We start from the raw sequence: 10,000 nt of genomic DNA on the forward strand, positions 1-10,000 counted from the left end.
TGCCCAATGACGCCTGAGATTGGCACAGGCTCCCCGTGACCCGAGAAGTTCGGATAAGCAGTAGAAAATGAGTGAGTGTATCAGGAAAGGTTTCAGGATCGTATGGTTTGTAAACCTGGCTTTAGCTAGCGAAGATTTAATTATTTTTTTAATTAGACTGCCTGTTTTATAAGACAATTAGACACTCGGCTGTGCTAAAACTGGCAGCTGTCAGTGTACGTATTACTTTTTCTTGCATTAGATGTTATTGTCAGAAAAAATCCCACTCAATCTTGGTTAGAACTTTTTCAGATTTCAACCAAACACACTTTCCAAACTCTTGTTTTTGTTCCACTCTTCCTGTCTAATCGTGTCTCAGAGTAGACAGAAATGTGTTTCAAATGTACTCCGATTAGCTCTAACATTAAATCCATCCACTATTGGATACCGTTGTGTCGTTCTCCCTTCTTAACCGGAGAAGAAAATGAACTCCACAAGACCTCTGAAGGTGTGCTGTAGTATCTGGCATTAAGATGGTGGCATCAGATCCTGGAGCCTTCCTGGATTGCTTGTGTTTGCCCAGCACCTCCCACATGTGCTATTTGAAAGACACTTTTCTCATGTACTTAAAGCATTCCTGAACCATTTTTGCAGTATGGCAAGACACCTTGGCCACAGTGCAGGTAAAAGTGGCCCAAATCTGATTTTTTTGGGGTCAAGTGACCGAGTCGGACTTCTTCAGGAGTAGTGTGAACACTCAAATCTTTCCCAGATCTGATTTTTTTTTTTTCAAATCAGATTCAGACCACGTCCATATGTGGTCCTGAATCAGACCCAAATCGGATTTTTTCCAATGTGGCCGCAGTGTGAACACCCAAGGCGGATTCGATGCGACTTTTACGTCTATCTACATCGACATTCGTCACGATTATGCGCCGGCGAGTACGCACACGGATGTGACTACGCCTACAAAATGGAGAACAGTGATGGAGCAAGTCAGTGGAGGGAGAGTGAGGTGTTAGACATAATTAGTATATATGGGGCGATACTTCAATTCAGGCAAAACTATCAATGTTACGGCTGCCATTACACAAGCATTTTGAAAGAAAAGCGAAAATGCTTACTTCCTCCGTAACCTCGCGGACTTTTTAGCGCGACGGCGTGCTGCGTGTGACATCATCGTTATCGTTCGTTTGCACGTGCGGGTCAGTTCGAAACAGCAAACAGTTCACACTGGTATCTGATATAGGCCACATTTTAAAAGGTAATGTGAACAGCCAAACAAAAAAAATCAGATCTGAGCAAAAGATCTGAATTGAGCATTAAGACTTGCAGTGTGAACGTGGCCTTTATGTAGAAAAAAGGCCACTGCTATTAGGGAATACTATAACCATGAAGAGGTGTACAGGTACTTGGTCCTCAGCAATGTTTAGGTGAGCAATACGTGTCAAAATAACATCCACATGGATTTTCTTGACAGATGCCATGCAACAAGATTATACATGTTTGTTCACCTGCTAGTGGTTGTAATGTAATGGCTAATTGATGTTTATAGCCGTTCTGTCACCATCGAGCCATACCCAGTTTCGCACAGCAACACAGTTAAGGTGCATATTTACAAGCACGAGGGTGGAAGGTGCTATGCCTTTGCTAGTAAGTGTTATAAATAATCCTCAGCCATCTTTGGCAACTCATTTCGACATATAGTAGGTATGAAGAGTAATTGAGCTGATGCATTCTTCCTGTTCTCTCCTAGTGCATTATGTGTTCTCTGCTGAGTTGAGGAATGTGTATGGTGTGTGTGCGTGTGTGCGTGTGTGTGTGTGTGTGTGTGTGTGTGTGTGTGTGTGTGTGTGTGTGTGTGTGTGTGTGTGTGTATCCTGAACCCACGCACAGAACGCTCTGAGCTCCCAATTGTGCCTCGCTCTCCAAATTATCCCACAATGCCTTTTATTTCAAATTGTACAACCACACACACACACACACACACACACACACACACACACACACACACACACACACACACACACACACAAAGATCTAAATAACAAGGTTCTGTCAAAGAGGCACAGAGCTGAGGGGAACATTACAGAATAAAAACACTACCTAAAAGCTAAAGCCTAAAGGGGTGTTTTTTGTAAGCGTCTGCGCTACAAATCCCTAGCTATTAGCGCTAAGTGAATTATTGATTTGGCTCTAATTATAAGGCAAGTTTCATGTCCAACAGCATCTGCTGCAGTGTTAAAGACTAGGCACGTAGAGAAAGAATTTTTTTTTATCTCAAACTTTATGCATACTCCAAATTACACTGGAAAAGCCTTTTGTACTGTAGTATTTCAGTGAAGCTGATGGAGGACACATTGGTGACCGATCCGTCTTTATTTAGAAGGCTGACTGATCTATGTGAATAATCTCACTTTCTTGAACAAAAACAAACTAAAGCTAAAGCAAAAAGTCCCTCTTGTCCCCGATGAGGTGGGATGGTGTATTAAAAACGTGCTTACATGGCTGACAAACAACAAGTGATTACCATGTAAGAATGTGTTTTAAAAAAATTGCCAACTGAATTGTCACTGTAAGTTGCTAACTACTGTTAACACATGTATCACTTCACAGGGCTGTCAAGTGTCACGCATTGAGAGTGACAGTCACGCATTTAGGTTTTTTTGTCACGCTCTCCCGCCACACATCGTATTTGTCGCGCAGAAAAGCTTTTTGACTATTTATCATATACAGTACAGACCAAAAGTTTGGACACACCTTCCAAAAGTTTGGACACACCACCTTTTCAACAGGACAATGACCCCAAACACACCTCCAGGCTGTGTAAGGGCTATTTGACCATGAAGGAGAGTGATGGGGTGCTGCACCAGATGACCTGGCCTCCACAGTCACCGGACCTGAACCCGATTGAGATGGTTTGGGGTGAGCTGGACCGCAGAGTGAAGGCAAAAGGGCCAACAAGTGCTAAGCATCTCTGGGACCTCCTTCAAGACCGTTGGAAGACCATTTCAGGTGACGACCTCTTGAAGCTCATCAAGAGAATGCCAAGAGTGTGCAAAGCAGTAATCAAAGCAAAAGGTGGCTACTTCGAAGAACCTAGAATATGACATATTTTCAGTCGTTTCACACTTTTTTGTTATGTACGTATATAATTCCACACGTGTTCATTCATAGTTTTGATGCCTTCGGTGTGAATCTACAATTTTCATAGTCATGTAAATAAAGAAACTCTTTGAATGAGAAGATGTGTCCAAACTTTTGGTCTGTATTGTATTTAATAAGCCGCAGCAGCCAAAACGTATCAGTCCGCACCGCTGTCTCTATGGAACCGGGCAGGAATCAAGCTAAGAAATCAAGCGTGTCTTCCCTGGAGCTCTTAGTCGAGCCTGATAGCACTATTGTATCTGCGTAAGATTTAACGCAACAACCAATAAAAAAAAAAAAACATTAGAGAGGGTATTTTCGATGGTCAGTTTGAACAAAACCTCAACAGGAAACAGCTCGTCTCTGGACGGGACATTGTCCTCAATCATGACCCTAAAAATGTCTGGGCTTGTGCTGAACTGTTTTATATGGGAGCAGCATTACAAATGATAAAGGAGTCTAAAAAGGCAACAAAAAAGGGGGGTTGGAGATGTCACGCTTGCCTGTCTTCAAAACTTGAGAGCCCTGACTTCATCTGAAATCTTCTAACCCCGGGTCAGGGCACTGTGCAGGATAAATGACTCCTTACATCTTCATCAACCTTAATAAACAATGTCTTCATGGAGCTCAGGCTTTATGCACAGGAGGTTTGTGCCCCTTAGTTCTAGTGAAAGGAAACTGTAATGTTACAGCGTACAAAGACATTCTATACAATTGTGTGACTAAACATTTGTGGTAACATTTGGCATTTGGCCATATAGTGTATTTAAGTTTAAGGTTGCCCAAAAGATGCCATGTGGATTTTACATGCCCAGGTCTCAAGGGCAATCTACCATAAACTGCTTTAATGCCAACCTTTAAAAAGGGAAAAGTGGAAAAAGTCAAGCAAAGAGGAAATCTCATTCGTGACATGAACAAATAATGAGACATTTTTACCAGGGTCTTGCTTGATTAGGCTCAAATGAGTCCCTGTTTTACAAGACTGTGATGCAAGAGTCTAGTCTGATCTGTTTTATTCTTTAATAAAATGTTTTTTCAACACAAAATAACAAAATATTGCCTGACAGAGATGAACACAATGGTTTTTATATTGTATGCCAAATTGGGTGTGGGTGTTCAAACCATTTACATTTAGATCTTTTCACAGATGCCAGATAATGACTCAGCTGTTTAGACAGCAAGTGTGTTCCACCACCTGGGCCACGGACCAAAAAAAGGCTTAATGCCTGTCTTGTTTGGGTCTGGATCGATGGTGGGTTAAGTTGAGCTGTGCTAAAGTCTTGAAGGTTGCAGAGCAGAGTTTGTTAAATGCCTTTAGCTAGACGCCAGTAGATGGAAAACAGTAGTGAGGTTGTGAGGGAGCACTTGCTGACGGTCGAAAATAGTCAGTCACAATATATGGATGACTTGTGAGGTAATTGAAGCAATGGGTGAGCTACGGTAGACCTTGAGATGGATCGTGAGATGACAAGGGACTAAACAAGCACCTGAGTGGTCACTGTGGATAAAAATGGTCTCTATTTCCTGATTGTCACTTGAGCGAGGATCCTGCATGACCCAGTCAGGCTAACCAGGGGAAGACTTGATGGGGCGTTCATGGGAAAAGAGAGTCGGAGATTTCGCAATTGTGACTGCTACTCTGGATAATCCTACAGAGATTCCTTAAAGATAAAATCGTATTCTCTTATCCTATGGATCTTGACCTGCTGCTATACAGTAATTATAAAGACAGTGTTGATCCCAAGACTTCTAGATACATCTGAACATCCCTTCAACTCGGTAACATTTGCCTTTACTTGCCAGATAATGGCAACTACTGAAGAATGATATGTTCCTTTGTTTATTAAAGGTCCCAATTTGTGATTATTGATTGAATTAACAAAGTATTGCTGACTGAAATGAGGCTCCTCAATAGAGTTGCTTGGTTTTATGGTCAACCTCTTCTAGAGCTGTATAAGGCATATCCCACTGGGAAATCCCAGGAACTGTTGGAGAGATTATATCTCACAGTTGTCTTGGGGAAATCGGAGAATCCCAGGACCAGCTGGTATCTGTGGCTTCTTATTAAGAATTCTGGGCTGACCTTTTGAACCTGCTGTTACCATGACCCCCCCCCCCCCACCACCACCACCACTATGAAAATAAATAAGTGAATTTGTCTCATATATTAATTTATAATCCCACTAACTAGTGCCATCCAGATGTTAATGGCTTAGTCTTTGAGCCTGGTTCCTCTCAAGGTTGCTTAATTTGGGACTTTTTCCTTACTGTTTGATATGAAAATCTACATCTGAATTTCAATAAAGCTGTTATGTGACATACAAAATTTAATTGAACTGATAGCTTGAAGGGGGGAACGGTGGCTTAGTGGTTAGCACGTTCGCCTCACACCTCCAGATTCGGGGTTCGGTTCCCGCCTCTGCCTTGTGTGTGTGGAGTTTGCATGTTCTCCTCGTGCCTTGAGGGTTTCCTCCGGGTACTCCGGTTTCCTCCCCCGGTCCAAAGACATGCATGGTAGGTTGATTGGCATCTCTGGAAAATTGTCCGTAGTGTGTGAGTGTGTGAGTGAATGAGAGTGTGTGTGTGCCCTGAGATAGGCACAGGCTCGCCCTGACCCGAGAAGTTCGGATAAGTGGTAGAAAATGAGAGTGAGTGAGAGTGAGTGATAGCTTGAACCTTAAAGGTTGCATAGATCAGCGTCAACATATCTTTTGTTTGGAGACCTTACCTTGTCTGCAAATGGTCTACATTTCACCTGGTACAGACCTGGGGTTTGTCCAGGCCAGGAGTGTCCAATCTTACTCATAAGGGTCTTTTGGATTCTAGATCCACTGATCTAAAAGGTGCAAGCAGGTGTGGCTCAGGTGTGGCTTGATTGAAATAAAACCCTGCACCCACATTGGTCCTTTGCAGAAAAGATAGGATATCCCTTGTCTAGGCTCATTATTTTTGGGTTGTAGAAGCCAACATTCTGTTTTGCTTATTCTTCTTAGACAAAAATATATTAATTTCTACTCCTCCAGGGGGGCATGGTGGCTTAGTGGTTAGCATGTTCGCCTCACACCTCCAGGGTTGGGGGTTCGATTCCCGCATCCACCTTGTGTGTGTGGAGTTTGCATGTTCTCCCCGTGCCTCGGGGGTTTCCTCGGGGTACTCCGGTTTTCTCCCCCGGTCCAAAGACATGCATGGTAGGTTGATTGGCATCTCTGGAAAATTGTCCATAGTGAATGAATGAGTGTGTGAGTGAATGAGAGTGTGTGTGTGCCCTGCGATGGGTTGGCACTCCGTCCAGGGTGTATCCTGCCATGATGCCCTAAGACGCCTGAGATAGGCACAGGCTCCCCATGACTCGAGAAGTTCGGATAAGCGGTAGAGAATGAATGAATGCTACTCCTCCTATAGGGCTTTCGAGCCGCATGCAGCAAAATCGGAAATGTCGTAGACTCTGGATTGACGTTTGTTGCTGTAACTTTTCTAAGTGATCCGAGTTCCAGTTTTCATGGTACCGGGTTTCAAATTGGCCTGAACTTATTCGAATGACATCACGTGACTTTATATGCAGCCCCTCCCTCAAAATAAAAAATGACCACAAAATAGACATGTAATATGTCAAAACACTCAGCACAACGAGGGGAATTGCGCCATGGGTGACATCACATGCTTGTATTCATCGCCTCCAAGAGTTTTGGCACTCTACCATACCGGAATACTTGCTCCGAAAAGCCAACATCAAAGTTTGGTCAAGACAAATTTTACGAATCTAGTTTGATATTGTCTTTATAATGAGTTTGTCTGTCCGAATTCCAGTAACAATAGTGAAAATTCATGCAGCATTTTTTGCACTTCTTTTTTCCCCTAAAACTACAGGTCAGGTTAAATGACAAATCCAGTCAATGAGACCTTCCTGCTTTACTAGTAGAATATTCAAGATGACCGAAGACCTTCAGAGACTTTCCAAAATCTATAACCAAAAGCTATTTCGTATTTGCATTGCTAGAAGTCCAGCAAGTTTCAAAAGTTACAGAAAACATATCTTGGAGCAGATTCTAAGTCAAAGTCAGACCGTTTGTATCACAGTTACTACCTCCTTTAAATAGCACATCTTCTAAATTAGAATACTATATTTATAGTGACAGAAATAGCCTTCCATTCATCAAGCTACTGATTCATTTCCAGGTACACTTTGTTCTGATTATGTGTCGTATCGAGGTAACGGCGAGAAAACTCTTCCACTCTTTTGCTGTCTTAATCAGCTGCAATGACGTACTACTGAGCTGTCCAGAAGACTGAACAGATACCCTGTTTCTATTTCTGAAGCACCACTTTGGCTAATTTCACACTCACTGGCATGTGAGTAAAGCTCTCATCAAAGCTGTCACTTTCATTCAGGTTTAGAAAGTACCAACAACGTCATCACAGATTCATCTATCAGGAATGTGTAGCACCTAAGCAGCCACAGAGAGCTGACCTAAAGTGCTGACCTTTGTCTTGATTTGATCCTTGCATTAAATTTCCTTTTACAGGTCTTATCTGGCGAGGCAGGTTTTAGCAGGTTGGACATGTGAGTGTGAATACATAGCTGAGTGGTCCACTTCTGATGAGAATCTGTCGGCTGTGGCGTACTCGCAGACAAGTGTCCAGACAAGTGTAGTACTTTTCTCTTACCAAGAATCACCCACGGTACATTTACACAAGGACAAAGGGCATTTGATGATGGGGTGCTAATACAGAGCGTTGAAAATCTTTTGACTAGCAGAGTATCAAGGTGAGAACCCACGTGTGATAACGCCTGTTCCTAACAAAGACACAGGAGGCAGGAAAAAGAGAATAGAGCTCTAATTATTAGTTAGATACTTTTAACTGGCTTATTTTTAGGCGCACTGCTTTTTGTACTCTTTTTATTGGTGCTCAAAAAAAAATCAAAACAATAATCAAACTTACCATCCCACTGCTCAGCTCATTTTCAGGGAAGGGAAGGGAAGGGAAGGGAGGATATGGTTCTTTCCATCTCTCTCAGGTGGGAGGTAAGACAGCCTACTGAAAAAGTGAGCGAGAGTGCATAAATACTCTGCTATATAATATACAAAGGTGTAAATATTTAGACCTTACCTACTCCCCCTCCATCTTTGCACAGCCTGATCAGGAACATTCTCTGATTCTAACTGACATACAATACACCCACTTTATATATACACTGATAATACATACTGTAACAGGACCTGTGGTATCTGGAATATACTGTAGACTTCTTTAAATTCTGGAAGTTTTCACTTTTGTCCTTCATGGACCCATGCATCACAGTGAGTCTTTTAACTATCTATGCCCATGTTTCTGGTTCATCAGGTGTCCTTTCTTGGACCAGGTTTGGGAGGTACAAACCTCTACACATTAGGAACGCCCTGTGCAGTGAAGATCTTTGGAGATGCTCGGCACTATTCCTCCAGCCATCACAATTTGGCCCTTGTCAAAGTCAGATCCTTACGCTTGCACATTTTTCCTGCTTCCATCCCACCAACATTGGGAACTTGAGAACTTTCACTTTAAAATGGCAATTATGGATCGTCTTGGTGCGATGTCACTTCAAAGTGAAGGTGCCTTCACACCAAGAGGTGGATCAGTAAACAGCTGATGTTCCTTCCTTCCGTTCTTCCTCTAGTTCTTACTTTTATATCCTGATTATCTGACGGCGAGTCCCAAAAGTTACAGATGCATGCATGCACATCAAATCTTTTGTTCCATGGTTTTACGTGCAAGTTCTGCACGTTGCTCGATACTAAAACGTCTTTGGCGATCACGTCCCCTTTCAATCTCTCTTTGTCTCTCTCTGCCTTAATGAGGCATCCATTAGCACACTGCCAGAGTGAAGAATCCAGAGTACTCTCATTGGCTTCAATTAGCACTAACATGTTTAACCATCAGGCCAGCAAGCGATGTAGAAAATGCGTGTGTTTGTGTGTGTGTTTTAGTTTAAGTCATTTGCATACTGTACAATTAGATAATCAGTCCAATCTACTGCATATGCTGTTTCACATATCCCCCCACACAATGCTGGGAAATATGCTAACATAACCGATTAGCTAGCAAGCTTTTCATATGGTCCTTTTACTAATATTGGACAATACACATTTTATTTTGTTAATCTTTTAAAAATAAACATGCAGCATTTAGATGGAAATGTATTGTACAGTAGGTCTTTATCCAATTTCTCGCCTGCTCGCTCTCCTTTCCTGAGCTGAGGAGGAACGACAGAAGCGGAGGTGGTGTGCGAATTGTTTTGGGCTGTTTTGAGCAGCACAGTATCCTGACTGAATTACGTGTCACGGTGGTGTTTGTCAGCCTGCTCTGACACACCGGTCTGTGTCGATGTGGCCTTCTGGAAGAGAATCAGAAAAAAATATATATATATATATATATATATCTCACATATTTTCTGTCATTTCTTCTCAAAGGCAGACATCCTTGACCTCTACCGCTTTCTAAGCCGCTGGCGAATATGGAAGTACGGAAAATAGGACGCGTTAGTCATTTTAGACTAAATGTGAGTGCATTTACTAATGTGAGCGTGTGTTGATGTTGATGTCTATGTAGATGAAATAGGTATTTGTGTCTATAGGTCTAGCAAACACTCAATCTATTCATTTTAGTATTTATTACATGTTGTTCTAGATGTTTTAGCCAAGCATCTTTTTTTTTTTGCATCACCTTGATGTCTGGTTCAAAAAGACCTTGAGACCAAACAGCTCTGTGATGGTGATGGATAATCTGTGAACTTTTAATGATCAAACCTCATTTATCAAGCTGGATAGCAATTCATTTATTTGTAAGTCTTTCGTATTCCATTTTCTCTCCTGAGCTTGTGTAAATGTCAGTATAA

The 10,000-nt window shown here is 42.1% G+C and overlaps 1 protein-coding gene across 2 annotated transcripts in view; it reads left to right on the forward strand.

Annotated features, from left to right (window-relative positions):
* Window positions 1–10,000, forward strand: part of rgs7a (regulator of G protein signaling 7a) — a 61,432-nt gene that overhangs the window by 24,288 nt on the left and 27,144 nt on the right. The gene's annotated exons all lie outside the window — the stretch shown is intronic.

Source organism: Tachysurus fulvidraco, chromosome 12 (assembly GCF_022655615.1).
Source record: "Tachysurus fulvidraco isolate hzauxx_2018 chromosome 12, HZAU_PFXX_2.0, whole genome shotgun sequence".
NCBI classification, from domain to species: Eukaryota; Metazoa; Chordata; class Actinopteri; order Siluriformes; family Bagridae; genus Tachysurus; species Tachysurus fulvidraco.